At 38.1% G+C, this 15,326-nt stretch overlaps 1 protein-coding gene across 6 annotated transcripts in view; it reads right to left on the minus strand.

The window, feature by feature from the left end:
- TPK1 (thiamin pyrophosphokinase 1) overlaps positions 1-15,326 on the minus strand; it is a 363,462-nt gene that overhangs the window by 209,649 nt on the left and 138,487 nt on the right. The gene's annotated exons all lie outside the window — the stretch shown is intronic.

Raw genomic sequence — 15,326 nt, forward strand, 5'->3', positions numbered from 1 at the left:
TTCTTCTGGCTCTTAATTTTAGGTCACTTTTCCCCTTCTGTCCTTAATTGTTTATCCAAAAAAGCTAGACAGGGGTGAGGAAAAGAATGAGAGAGATTATTTGAATAGAAAGTAAGCTATGGGGAGATGGTGGAGATGGTAGGGCAACGTAGCGCTGGAAAATGCTATCAATGCTAAGGATTGTGCTAAGCCCAGGACAGCACAGAGTGGAAGTTTCATTTTTTCTTATTTACAAAAATGAAAGAGCCCCAAAGCATATTTACAGGTTAATGCCAATTCTTTACCTTAACAAATACAAAAAGCTAGCTCACTGATAGTGAATTACTTCATGTAATTTATTTGCTTTATGCTTCTGTGATTCAGTTGAGACATAATACACAAAATTCAATAAATACAGGTAGTTATAAATGCCATTAGGGTCACTAATAGGTTGTCTGCTCCTCCCAAGTTTTCTAAAGCCAAGAATAACACATGGCTTCCAGTATAATGTTTTAAATCCTGTTTCTGCCTTTTCCCCATGGCTTCCCCCTAGCAGGAACTAAAAACTTACTTAAGAAAAGGACAAAAAGAGAATATATGTATATATACACTTTCTTACTAAAGTAAATGCTTTATTTCTTAGCCTTACTAGTTTTTGTTTTTAATCTTGCCATCTATCCATTTTATATGGATGCCTGAGCCATCTAAAGGCAGAGACTAGAGCCTAGAGAGTTATCAAGATCTCTGTGTTATAGGAATCTGTAAGAATGCAATCATATGATACTAGCACTGGTGTAGGTCACCTTGAAATCATCAGATGATGAATATTATTAATAAAAGTAAAAGGAATATTTAGAAAAATATTTAATGAAAGACAAAATGTGAGTATCTTTGTTCAAACAGAGTTGACACACCAATAGCTTTTTAAATGGAAATAAAATCAAACAGGAAAGATAAACAGACATGACACAAAACAGAGAAAACTTAAATACTTTAAAATATACATCATCTATAATCATCACACAGGGTGGCCATAAAGTTCATGTCTATTTTAAATTGCACACGAACTCCACCCTGTATGTGGGTGCGTATATACACACATATATGCAGTAGAACCTCGATAGCTGACCGCCTCCCTACATCAACCGTTTCCCTGAGTTGACCTTATTTTCATAGACTGGCATGCACCACCTGTATGTATCAGTACAGCAGGCCTAGGTCCTTATGTTGACCACTTCCATATGTTGACCAGTTTCTTACAGTTCCTTGGACGGTGCACTTACAGAGGTTCTACTGGATATAATATTTTCATCTCCAAGGACTTCCATATTGCCAAATCTAATGGTCAATTCTCCCATGTCACTTTCTCAACAGAAGCATGCAACACAACTGACCACTCCCTATTCCTTGATTTTTTTCTCTACCTGATTGAAGGACATCAATCCTGGTTTTCCCCCTAACTCACTGGTACTCCTGCTCTGTACCCTTGCTAAGTATTCAGTTCTCTCAGATTTTTAACGTTGGAGTATCCCGTAGTTCGGTATCTATACTTCTTTTGTCTCGCCTGCACTTACACTGTTATCTTCCCACGTCTCATGGCCTTATATGCCTGTGACATATGAAGAATCTGTATGCAACAAACTACTCAATGTTAAGTCAAGGTCAATGCACTGAATCTCTGCTCTCCCTCCCCCCAAAACTGTTCCTCAGTCTCCCCAATCTCATCCAAGGGGAAAAAAAAATATTTTTCTAGTCATTCCATCTGAAATCCTGTACCTTATAACTGATTTTTCAGCAAGTGCTATCAGCTCTTCTTCCAATATATCTCCTCAGTCTGGCTCTATCTTATCATCTCCCATGCTACAACCCTGGTAAGACAGTGTCACTCCTCTGCTCAAAACTGTTCAATAGCTTCCCATCTCCTTCAGAGTAAATCATTATTATTACCTACAAACACCCTACAGATATATCCTCAGTTCCCTTTCTAACCCCATCCTCTCTAATAATTTCCCCTCGTTCTCTCTACTTGTCATAGATTGCTTGCAAAATTATCTACAAATATTTCTCCTCCTATTCCATAGCTCTTTATAATGTGACTTTCCAAATTCTTCCATCACAAGGTAATAGTATGAGTCCATCACATGAATATGTATTAGCCTCCTGATTTGCTTTCACCAACAAAAGGCAGTGGACATGATGACATGGAAGTTAACAATGGAGGCCTCAAATGGAGCTGCAGCCTTCCCTTTGCTCTCAAAACCTATCCTATTGACATGAGGATGATCCTGGGAAAGCCTCATGGATGGAGGAGGACAGGAAAGAGTCCAGTGCCCAGCTTATCCCGATCCAACCTCCCATCTACATGCTGACATCATCATCAGAACTGCCCACTAGACTGTGATACTATAACACAATAACGTATATTTGGTCTTTGTCCCTGGTTCCTGACACAACAGCAGCCAAGACTTTTGGAATCTCCAGAGTGATGAGTGTTTTTCTGCACGCTGGTGAGATGACTGGGGCTAGGGACCCTGAGGACAGCTTCAAGCTGGAGACCAATCACCAGAAATAGCACGGCATGATTAGAGTGTTGGACTTATTCAGCCCCAACCCTGGCAACACACACCTTAGGCAAGTGGGGCTAGAGATTGATCACCAATGATCAACCCTCTAATTAACCATGCCTATATAATAGGGCCTCCATAAAACAAACAAACAAACAAAAAACAGCAATAGGATTTAGAGTGTTTTCAGGTTGATGAAACATCCATCTGGCAGGAGAGACCTGTGTTTGACATCCATGGGGGACAAAAGCTCCTGCACTGAGTCCCTTCTAAACCCAGCCCAACATACTTCTCCATCTGGTGTTCATTTCTACCCTTTATAATATCCTTTTCATGGTAAACTATAAGTGTACGTAAAATGTTCCCTTGAGTTCTGTGAGCCATTATAGCAAGTTTTCAAACATGAGGAGAGTATTCTGGGAACATCTAATTCTACAAGCATGAGTAACCAAGGGACCCCCTACTTGCAACAGGCATCTAAAGTAGGGGATCTTCTTGTGGGACCGAATTCTTAACCTGTGGGTTCTGTGCTAATCTGCTAATCAGATTAAACTCAATTGTAGGACACCCATTTATTTGCCACAGAGACCTGGAGAATTACTCGATGCAGAAAACCAACACAGCAGAGACAGAAGTGTTATGAATAGGAGCCGTTTTCCTTGTCTTACCCACATGACTAACACATGAGTGAGCCCAGCAGATCTGCCTACCTAGCCCCTCAACTTGTGAGGAAATACACAAATCACTGTTTAAAGCCCCTAGGATTCGGGCTGGTTTGTTACACAGCAGAGGCTGGCTGAAACTACCCACATGTCACACGGCCTCTGCACAAACAGCCCCTCTGCCTGGAACGTTCTTCCTCTGGGAACACAAACGGCTACTTCTTCACCCCCTCCAGGTCTTAACTGAGAAATCACTTTCTCAGGGAGGCTTGTCCTTTAATTGCAACCAACCTGCTGTAGAACATGCTTCCCCTCCTGCTTTATTTTCTTCCTTTCATTAGTAATATACCTTATATTTTAGTTATTTATCACATTATTATCGCTAGAGAAGGTCAGTGAAGTCAGGAGCTTTGTTCTCTGCCACATCACAAGTGCCTATAATAACGCCTGTGATATAGAATGGCTGCACAATGCGAAACACGCTAAAATAACCGTGGAGTGTAATTTTCTACACAGTATACCAATAAACAATTAAGCTAAAAAGCTGGCAAGAATATTGTATTGTTGATGAAAATAAAGATGAACACAAATATTCCAGAAACAAGTTGTCAAACAGGACAAATTTGCTTGTCGAAATTCACAACTTCTGAGCCAGATCTTAATTCCTATGAAACTATGTGAAGTGCCAGAAAACAACATAAAGTTTTATGTATAAAATTTAACAATGCTTTATTTGATTTATAAACCAAGTTTACTTACAATAAATCTGCAAGCCACATACACTTGTGATGATATATAAGAAATGGTTGATATATAAAAATTTGACAAAATTTACATATAATGACACAATATGTTCATTGTGTTCACAATATAATTATAATAATATAATGTTTAAAAAAACAGGCATAATGTAAGCAATGTGTACATGAAATTCCCTCTTTTACTACAGATGCACACACATGCGATCAGCAATCAAGAGGGGTACAGCAATATAAAACTGAAAACATTTGCACATGTATAAAATTATTAAGAGTGGTTATCTACAGGAATGGAATTTCAGGTTATTTATTTATTTATAATGTTTTTTCTATGTCTTTCTGTGTTTCCCAAATCATTATAATAAATTTGTATTACCTCTATAAGTGGGGGAGAGGTTAGAGAAGATAGGGGAGAACGTGCCTTTTAAAATAAAGGAATATTAAACATTAAAAAAGATAAACAGTAAAAGGTAGATTTGGTTTAAGTTTACCTTTGTGATTAGGATTGCATTTCAAAATTACTTGTATAGAGTTTTATTTTAAGAAGAACAAATAAGTTCAACTAAACTAAGTAAGTGTAGTTCAGATTTCTGCCGTACAGTTGAGCTAAAACCTCATTTTGGTTATCTTTGGTAAGTGAATCCTACTTGGATTCCCTCCCATTAGAAGCCGTAGAGACAGCAGAGTGACATGAGACTGCTAACACTCTCTCCCACCACGGCAGAAGCGAGCTTTGGAGGGCAGCTGCCACGTGGAGGCAAGTCCTAGGAAAGCCCTGTTACTGCGAACAGGAATCCGATGGCCACACTATTACGCGAACATGTCCTTTCCACTGACTTGATAAAATGCTAAGATGACAGAAGTTGTTTTTCTCATTTCTAACACATGGAACTGCTCTCCAGTTACTAATAACCAACTAATGTGCAGCCAAGTTGAAAGAAACTGAATACACACTAGAGGCCGCTAGTGATAAATAAGTGAATTTTGCATGAAGTGAAAAAATGATGAGTGTTGTACAAAGAAAACTGCATCCTAAGCTGCTAAGCTCTAGTTGCCTTTTGAACTACTGCACTGCAAGCCAGAAAATACCTTTTTCTGTCTTTGAATTTGCCTTATTTTTTTTTAAAAAAGAACTAAATCTAAGAAAATGTCATCTTGGGAAATTTTGTAAAAATTTATTATTATCATATGTTTAAGTTAAGGCTTTACTTTTGAATAATGAGACCTTTTTACATATTACAATTTGGAAAATTATTTTTATTCTCTCACTCAATGGTCACAAAGATCTATTCCAAGCAAAGGAAGCTCTGTGTTGTACAAGGTAAGATTGTTTCAGTAGTATTTCACTGAGAAGTACAAAATGCAAAAGATACCTAAAAGTAAAAAAATTTCATAACACTCTTCTGAGAAAATTAAGATCATAATAATGGAATTTAAGAGTTTACTTAGGAAAAAACCGTAACAGAGAACAAGTACCTTCTGTTTAATAATACACTTTCACAGAACTAGGCCAGAATGGTACTTCTAATAGACATTTTTTTTTTTTTCTTTTGGCCGGGGCTGGGTTTGAACCCACCACTTCCGGCATATGGGACCGGCGCCCTACTCCTTGAGCCACAGGCGCCACCCTCTAATAGACTTTTTAAAAATGTAAGAGGGATGTTATTAAATTTCTCAAAATCCACAAAAGGTATTTTTATCACTTATATGCACAACAGGTGACCACTTCACTGTCATTAAGATATGAGGAATAAAAGAAAAAATTCCTAACTAGGGGCATTTTATATCACGAGGTATTAAGTTGCAAAAGAAGAAAGGAGATTAATAAAGACTATCAGACTGTCCTAAGTATGAAGACAGCACTGGGAGCAGAGGAAAGATTTTGTAGGTGGTATCTGTGGGGGAAGGAGGCCTTTGTCTGTATTTATATTCACTTATACCCACCCTTGCAGGCAGACACTAGCAGTGTTGAGTCTTAAGGGGAGACACATCCTACCCCAGAAACAAACGAGGACCTGGGCATATATTCCCTCAGAACTACCTCAACTCTGCTGGACATATAAGAAAGGAGAGACCCTCGGGAACTTGTGAGTGGTACCTAGTGACCGGCTCGCAGGGAGCCAAGTGTGACAACGCATACATGGCCGTGGATCTGGCTTCCAGCTTCCCTTGATTCCTGCACATTTCCCTAGTCTACTCTCCAGCCTCCCCACTTTTTCTAATTATAAGACTTTTAATACTTTTTTATTTGTTTAAATTGGCCATAGATCTTACTATTCGTTACAACCAAGAACCCACACTGATACAAAATAAGTCCTAATAACATTAACAGAAGAGCTCTTGATATGAGTCCCCAAAACTCCTTCTGAGTAAAAAAATCTTAATTACTTTACTAAGCCCAACATACAATTTCATACTGCAATCTTTCATAGTAGGATAAATTAAATTTTAATGAGCATTTCTAAACATTCTTTAATAGCTATTAAACACACAGGGAACTAGTTGCTGGCGACGAGACCGTGGAGAGAGCAGAGACATGCATGCCTTCCCTGAGGCTACAGGCAGGTAGGAACAGGCAAACACTGACTCCAATGAACTGTGATAAATGCTGTGATGACGGCAGTGGTAGACAAGGGGACATACTTGAAAGACACTTCGTGGGCATATGAAGTAAAAGAGACTCAGATAATGGAGCACACCTGGTTAAGTAAGACACCTCGCCACCAAACATGCTTTATTTAGGATTTGTCATCTAGTAGCTTAACTGGATGTGTGGGGAAATCATTATTTTCAAGGAGATCTAAAAGAAGTAATATTGACTAGTTAAAAATATGCATTCACCATCTATCAGTTATCAAGTCTAGTCCTAAGATAAATAAAAAAAGAACAGGGAATTTTGTCCAAGTAAGTAGAAGTAACCACAGGTAAGTCCGTCATGACGCAGCACGTTGGTGAAGAACTACTTAGAGGATTTATTCCTAACTCGGGTCTACCGTCAACTACCAGGGAAGACATCTGGGAAAACACAACATAGGAGCTGAGTATCGAAAGATAAGGATGCAGAACACTCTGAAGAAATAAAACAAGTTTTTCCAAAATGAATCACCTAGTGGTTTGTTTTTTTTTTAATTATCTCCATCTGATGCTAAAACCTATTCCTTGATATTTCAAGGGGTACTCCCCTGGTTTGAAAATCACAGGCTGAGTAGGAGATTATGACTTAGGTGGCCCAAAGATTTTCAATAGTCATTTCTAAAGAGTGTTAACGCTAAAGCATCCTCTCCCTCCATGGCTCCTCCACCCCATAACAGACCCAAGAGTCAAGTGTCCCTACCTGACATCCAGTAGAAATAGACAGAGCCTGATATCCAAGGTCAAAAACAAAAGGTTCACAGGTCTAAACACCATGGGGAGGGACAAAAAAAACCGTTCCTGTAGTTTAACAATAATTGCTAATCTCATTCAAAAGAAGTGCTAACTGCCATCATAGGATTCAAAGAAAAAGTCAACATTTTTAATATTCATGATTTTTTATTTTACTTATTGTAAGCCTGGGCATTCACAGACCAATGCCCTCCATTCATCACTTAATTTCTCTAGTGTCTTCTACTTCATAAGGCATATAATATCCAGAGCTAAGAACTTCCTGTGTGTGTGTGTGTGAGATTTTTTTCCCTTAGGGTGGTAAAATGTGTTCTGTTGTATTTTAAAGACCCTCTCTGAGAGTCTTCGGCATATTCCTGATCTTTCTGGCAATAGAAGCACAACTGAAGTCTTTAAGAAAGGCAGCTCCAACAACTCTCAAATCTCTGACCCTTGACTTCAAGTGATGGTTTGGGCTCATCTTCATGTAATTGTTCTTTGGATATTTTCCCATGAAATTTATTCACTAGCCCTTGCTTAAATTGAATCCTGGATGTCACTTTCCTGTCCCCTAACAAAAGGAAGCATGGTTGGCTCAGTTACGATCTTATCATCAACTATAATTTCATGTCCTATAGTGATGTGTCCACAAATAATATATGCTATCTTGCCTAGTATTGGAATTATTTTGCTTGCTCTTCATCCAGTAATACAAATCCAAATTTTAGTAAGAAGAAAGTCCACCCAGGAAGCACCTGTGTGTTTGTAAGGACACCTATAATATATGTGCACTCACATAAGTGAAACACCAGAATGTTAGGGACCAATCCACCATTAGTTAAGAAAGAAGTTTGGATATATGGTATTATATGACTTCTTTAACTCAGAGATCTAAAAATCTATTGAAAAATAAGCAAGAAAGGTGACAAGAAAATCGTGAATTCAAATTCTATTAAAAAGAACTAAAATAATTCAACAGTTTTGTTTTTCAAAAAGTAAAATTAAAAGAGCCACATGTTACTCAAAACTTTTGACAAATGATCCCAAATTCTATGAAAAATCACTGGAATGTAATTTATTTCTGAAGAATCCATCTACAATGCAGGAAGGGAAAAGGGTTTTGTCAGGAACATACTTTATGAAATAGAATAGCCATAAAGAACAATGCCTCTGACTAAATTTAGTTGTAAACTGACTTCCTGCTGCTTAAAATGATCTCACTCTGAAAATTTATTTTGAGTTCATGCATGATCTGGCAAACACAGTACCTCGCACACACATCCCCCTCCTCCAATCCTCCAGAATGATTCATAGGTATGCATGAACAACTTTGAGATCTCTGATTTATAGCATTTGATAACCAACAGACTAAAATACATTACTCAACTAATCTAATCAATAATTCAAGATAAATATGCCTTCACAGTTTGTTGTGTAAGGTTCTTTAATACCAAGACTTCTGTTGTAAATTCTCTTTTAAATGGGCTAATTATTTTTACCTTTCATCATTTTGCTTCAAAGACCCAATAATGTTGACATGCTTACAGAGCTTAGTAATTTGATTGCATAAATAGTTTTTAACAGAAACTTGCGGAAGCAAATGACTAATCATTACTAAGGCTGGGCTTACAAGAATCAAGTTGAACCAATAATCTCCGGTTTTCCTTAAGCAAAGTTCACGCATGCTTCTTTTCTGCATATGTTAAAGCATACTGAAATCACATTTTTTGACCATGTCATGAAAGGCTTGGAAAATAGTAAAAAATCTCAATCACTGAGAAAACTAAAGTCACTAAGAGAATGAAGGTTGTTGTTATCAAGATCATAATTTATTCTCAGATATTTGACACTAACTTATTCAACACAACCATTTTATATTTATTGTTTTATCCCATAAAAGAACCTTAAGAGTACTGAACCAGCTTTTACAGAATTCTCACTAAGATACAGCAAAGACAGACCTTACAGGTAAGACTCTACTACAGTTCACAAAATCTTCAGGATGAAATTGACATCTTTGAGAGTTCTGCTTCATTCTAACTAAAAGAACCAAAGAAGCATGTAAAATACTGATAATGGATTCCAACTGCAGGGCAAGTTTCGGTCCAGCAGATGGTTTGTATGAATAAACAAAATTGTGTGGACCCACATACTAGAACACTGCCTGCCGGACAGTAAGCAGGGACAAACTGCTGATACGCATAGTGGCATAAATGACTCTCAAAAGCATTTCATAAGTGAAAAAACATACACAAAAGATGCACGATTCCATTCCTGTGACATTCTAGAAGGCTGCAGGGACCAAGTGTAGGAGGAGACAACCGACGGAAAAGGAGGAGGAAGGACTTTGAGGGGGTGGTGCATATGTTTTAACCTTGACTCTGGTGAGCACACAACTATATGAGGTCACACAATTAAGTTTGAGGACTCATTCTAGAAAAAGTCCTATAAACCTTGTGGCTGAATAGTACTGCAGTCATCTGTGAAATACTCCCCTTGAGAAGCTATGCCCTGATTGATGCCAGCACCTAGTCCATCCTTCAAAGCAATTTTGGAACTCTTTTTCTGGAATGCCCATCAGAGCTGTCAGCTGATGATTTCACCCTAGAAAAGTGCTTTGAAGGGGGGACGAGGTGCTGGCATTGGTGTGTAACTTTCAGGGGCAGTACTTCGAAGGCGACTGCTGTGATATTCAGCAATGAGATACGTAGCACTTTTTCTAGGATGAGTCCATGAACTCATATACCACTTCAAAAATAATTGCTCAAAATGTATGAAATTATACCAGAACAAAGTGGATTAAAGATAAAAAGGAATCAGAAGCCAAACACTGCATTCCTATACTCCAACCACTATACAAAAAAATGCTTACAACCTTTCTAAATAGCACAATATTGTAGCATAGGAACTATGACAAGAATATTTATAGCGACTGCCTAAAACTACATCAGATGCACATGCAACTCTTCTACAATTCGTCACACTATAGCTTTGAAGAGTCACGATTCATCCTCTTGACTTATCCAATTCTTTTATTATCAGCCAAAGTCATATTTTTCTTCATCAAAATCTCTCTGAATACTCCAAAAGACAGTGATCTCTTCCTTACACATCATAAATGAAGAAAACCACAGACCTTGGAAGTTAAATTACTTGCCAAATGGTTCTTGGTAATAAAGTGGCAGAACCTGATTCTGAGCCCTTGTCTACGTTTCTCACTAAACAATTCCCAACCTGGAAGCTGCTAGTACCAACAAGGAAAGAGAATGAGAAAATGATATGGCTTTAAAGTTCTCCTGCATAGCAAGACTTAGATATGCCATCGATTCCCTCAAGGGTTATCAGATAATTACTATATGGCTGGATTATTTATATTGATAAAGGCTCTAGAAGCTAATTTTAAGAACTAGTCTCTCACATTATTCAGTTATTTAAATTATATTTTAAACTTGGTTTGGCTGGGGTTGCTAGTTGTAGAATTAGAGTTATAACAGTCATCCTCTATTCCCACTTGATCACTCTGAGAAGTGCTATCGATCTGCTGATGAGAAAGTTGCAAGAATATATAAAGCTGAAAGTCTAAAATCATTAACTGTGAGAAAATTAATGGAGTGAGAAGAATAAGAGATCAGGAAGACACTTTGCTTTTCTGTTCAAGCAGGTTCTCCTCCTCATCCCATACCTGTGTTTAATTGAATGGTCATTTGCAAGAATATATGGAATTTTGGTTGCGTGTTCATCTTTTCAAGAGAAAGTAAAGTCCTAAACATTAAATACTTAAACATTTGTGCTAATCCAAAACAATGTTTACATAAAGATAACCTTCTGTAGGACTTCCAATTCAGGAACCTATATTAATCAATTATTCTAAGGGGAAAAAAAAAACCTAAACACAACCCTTCTCTCATATCAAATATCAAACACACTGCAATACAAAAATTCACATCTATGTCTTAGACTAAGGAAGAGTCTGAGAATATCTAAGTTCCACAAAATAATGAACTAAAAACTCTTATATTCAGCAATGATACGGTACATGTGTCTCTCAAAATTGCAATGAATTCAAAGGCAAGGATCTTAGCTTCAGGATAAAGGACTCATATAATGTAATGGAACACAGGACATTCTGGAAGTAAGTAGGACATGTACGTAAGTGATTTTAGACAAAAATGCATAATCTTTTTAGATAAAAGACTTTTCTGGCTTATGTATGCCAATAAGATATATAAGTATCCAAAGTTTCCCTAGCATCAAGATATTTCCAGTAGCTGACATTATGTCTTAGAAATTCCTGACTGAATGAAAGCTTAGTCTTGGTGACATCTCTGCTAATATATTGATGAAAAATCATTAATTCAATAAATTCTCAGAGGCTCATTAGTGTACTAGATCTGAGGCATATAAGGATGATTAATTATGATTGCTGCCTTGCAGGAGTTTACCACCTAGTGAAGATGATAAGGTACATCTACGCACAGCTAAATCACAAGACAAAATGAGAGTAAATAATTACAAAGTGTTATGCAAAGTTAAAGGGCAATAGATCACCAGAAATTTACAACCCAGTAAAGGATATAAGTCTTTATAGCTTTAAATCAAGGTAAACTGTGAACATAACATTGTGATTTAAGAGAATTATTAACATGGAGTAACTTCAGGCTGGAAGAAGAGAGGAGCCCTCGCGATGCACATGGCACACAGTTGAGCACTGAGGCAGGAAGAGGATTGCCCCAAGACAGGTCGACAAATGCCACTAAAACCTTCTGAGAATCGGCACATTACGGGATCTATAAGCACTGACTAGTCAGAATGGCCAGCCAATTGGAATGGATTATCGCTGGTGCCAATGTGTACAAGATCAGCCATGAGAAAGCTCATCGAGCTTACTACAGAAAGAAAAATCAGTCATATTTGCCACAGTTCCAAAGGGAAGAACCAACAGACAGATTTATTACAACTTTTTGTGACTTAGGAGGAAATAAAAGATTTTTTTAATAAAAAAAAAAAATATTTAGGGCTTCTTGATCAAAACAAAACCTAATAAATGGGTGAGGCTGCTTTCAGAGTTAAAACGAACAAGTCTGAAAGATGGTATAGCCTTAAGGACTATGCTCTATGAAATAAGCCAGTCGCAGAAGGGCAATTCTATACCATTATTTCATAATAGGTATCTAAAATAGTCACAATCACAGTCAAACTGTAGAAGGCTGGTTTCCAGAGACTGAGGGAAGTGGCAAATGGGGAGTTATTCTTCCAATGGGTACAAAGTTTCAGTTAAGCAAGATGAATAACCTTTAGAGATCTGATGTCGTTATAACATTGTACCTGCAATAAATAAAAATATATACCGAGGGTGACGGGTTCAAACCCGGCCCCGGCCAAACTGCAACCAAAAAATAGCCGGACGTTGTGGCGGGCACCTGTAGTCCCAGCTACTCGGGAGGCTGAGGCAAGAGAATCGCTTAAGCCCAGGAGTTGGAGGTTGCTGTGAGCTATGTGAGGCCATGGCACTCTACTGAGGGCCATAAAAGTGAGACCCTGTCTCTACAAAAAAAAATAAAAATAAAAATAAAAATGTCTATATACTTAAAAATGTGTTAAGAGAGTGGGACTCAGGGCAAGTGTTCACACCACAAAAAAAAATAAAAAGTTTAAAAATAAAGGTGGTGTGGGTCTAGTACAGGATGGGATATCAGGTGATGGCTGACTTTTTTACCTAATAAAATTAATAAGACTTTCATTATAATTTTTTTTTTTTTTTTTTTTGTAGAGACAGAGTCTCACTTTATCGCCCTCGGTAGAGTGCCATGGCGTCACACAGCTCACAGCAACCTCCTACTCCTGGGCTTAGGCGATTCTCCTGCCTCAGCCTCCCAAGCAGCTGGGACTATAGGCGCCCGCCACAATGCCAGGCTATTTTTTGGTTGCAGTTTGGCTGGGGCTGGGCTTGAACCCGCCACCCTCGGCATATGGGGCCGGCGCCCTACTCACTGAGCCACAGGCGCTGCCCCTATAAATTTTTATAAATTAAAATGTCAGACACTTTATAAATCAAGGGGTCAATAAATACATGGAAAGATGCTCAACCTTTTTGATCATCAGGAAAATGCAAACTAAAATGACAAGACTCCAGTCACAAATACTATATGGCTAAAATCAAGCAGATAAAAAAAATGTTGGTGAGAATAAGGAGCAATGGAAACACTTCCATCAGGAATACAAAATGGTCCAGACACTTTGCAAAAATGATTTGTCAATTTTCAGAAATTTAAACATACATTTACAACATGAACAGAGAGTTCATTTTTAGGTACCTACCAAAGAGAATCTAAAACAAATGTTCACAGAAATACTTGTACAAGAAATAAAACAATATTATTCATAATAGCCCCAAAGTGGAAACACCTAAATATCCACCAGGTGAATGAACAAATGAATTGTAGTATATTCATACAATAGAATACTACTGAGCGATTAAGAAGTACTAAATCATGAATGAAGCTGAAAAACACTGTGTTAAGCAAAAGAAAAAAGACACAGAACATATACATTGTATGATTTCTTTCCTATGAAATTCGGTTAACACACAAAGTAAGTCTACAGTGAAAGAAATCAGAAAGTAATTGCCTAGGGATGAGAAATTTCCTGCAAATCAATCATGAAAGAATTTCTGGGGCCAAGGAAATGATCCACGTCTCATTTTGGATGGTGGATAAGAGGCTATGAATAAATGTCAAACGATCCTCGTGTAATTCAACACCCACAATCTGCACATTTTGTTGTATGTTAACTATACCGAAGAATTATATGTATATGTAATATAACTTTTAAAAAGTACATAGAATCTAACTTAAAGAAGTTCCCATGGGCCAAAGATGAGACAATTTGAATATTATATATAAAACAATAATACCTGTATATTTACAATGGAGTGAAATCTATCTGATCTGAATAAGCCATGATTTTAATTCTAAAAGAAATAATTTACCTTTGAAGGATCTGGGGCACCAACTCATTATTCTGAAAGTGGGTAACGAGAGAACATTTAACACACCTATCCTTTCACTGACCTCCTCCACTTCAGGATAAGTGGGCACTATGTTTCCACAAGCTGACTATGGTCAAATCCAATACCCTCTTTTGAGTCTTCTTTTTACTCCACAAGTCACCTCAGCTGTATCAGACTCAAGTGAGCTCCACTCAGTAAAGACTGTCTTCCCTTGATCTTCAGAACGCCCCCTCAGGTCTCCTCCTAACCCTCTCTTGTTCTCCTCCCAGTGGCCCGCAGTTCCACTACCCTTCTGGGGTGCTGCCTCCCTACGGCCCCTGCAGCTCCCTTCCTCCTGGTACCACCAGCCTCACCTGCCACACTTCACCTTTCCCTTTAGATCCGTGAAGGAGGAGGGGCAGTTGGCAGGCTGGGGCAGGGCCTGGAGCATGCCTGGGTCCTTTTCTGGATCTGCCAGGCCTCTGGCTCCACAAGGGCCACATCTAGCCCTAAACACGGGGTGGCATCCAGAGCCAGGGTAGCAAAGGGCCTGGTGCCTCATGCTGGCCCCTCATTGATTTGCCCCTCAGCTCCACCCTCTGTAAACCTTGCTCCTCTGCTATTATAGTTTTCCTTCTATTTCAAGTGTATATTTCATTTTGTTTTCAACTGGAGATGGTTTTCTGAAAATTCACAGTTTATTACAAAATTGTAAGGCATTACATTGTAGGTACAGATGCGAAACAAAGAAATACCAACAAGGCAAGCAGTGCCCCACAAACTACATATTGGCTCTTTAAAACTCATGAATATTTTTTCTTTTTTCATTGCGAAGATTTTCTTTTGGAAATACAATTAATGGGAATTTTTCGTCACCTGAATCCAATTAGTTTAACTGGTTACGGTTTGGATTTAATGAAATTCATTCAAGGAATTAATTCCCACATAAGGCAGCTTCACTCATCTTGTAATTAGAGCATCTACCCTCACTCAGGCCAGCCAAGGCTCCGGG

This window comes from Nycticebus coucang, chromosome 11, assembly GCF_027406575.1.
Source record: "Nycticebus coucang isolate mNycCou1 chromosome 11, mNycCou1.pri, whole genome shotgun sequence".
In the NCBI taxonomy this organism is placed as follows: Eukaryota; Metazoa; Chordata; class Mammalia; order Primates; family Lorisidae; genus Nycticebus; species Nycticebus coucang.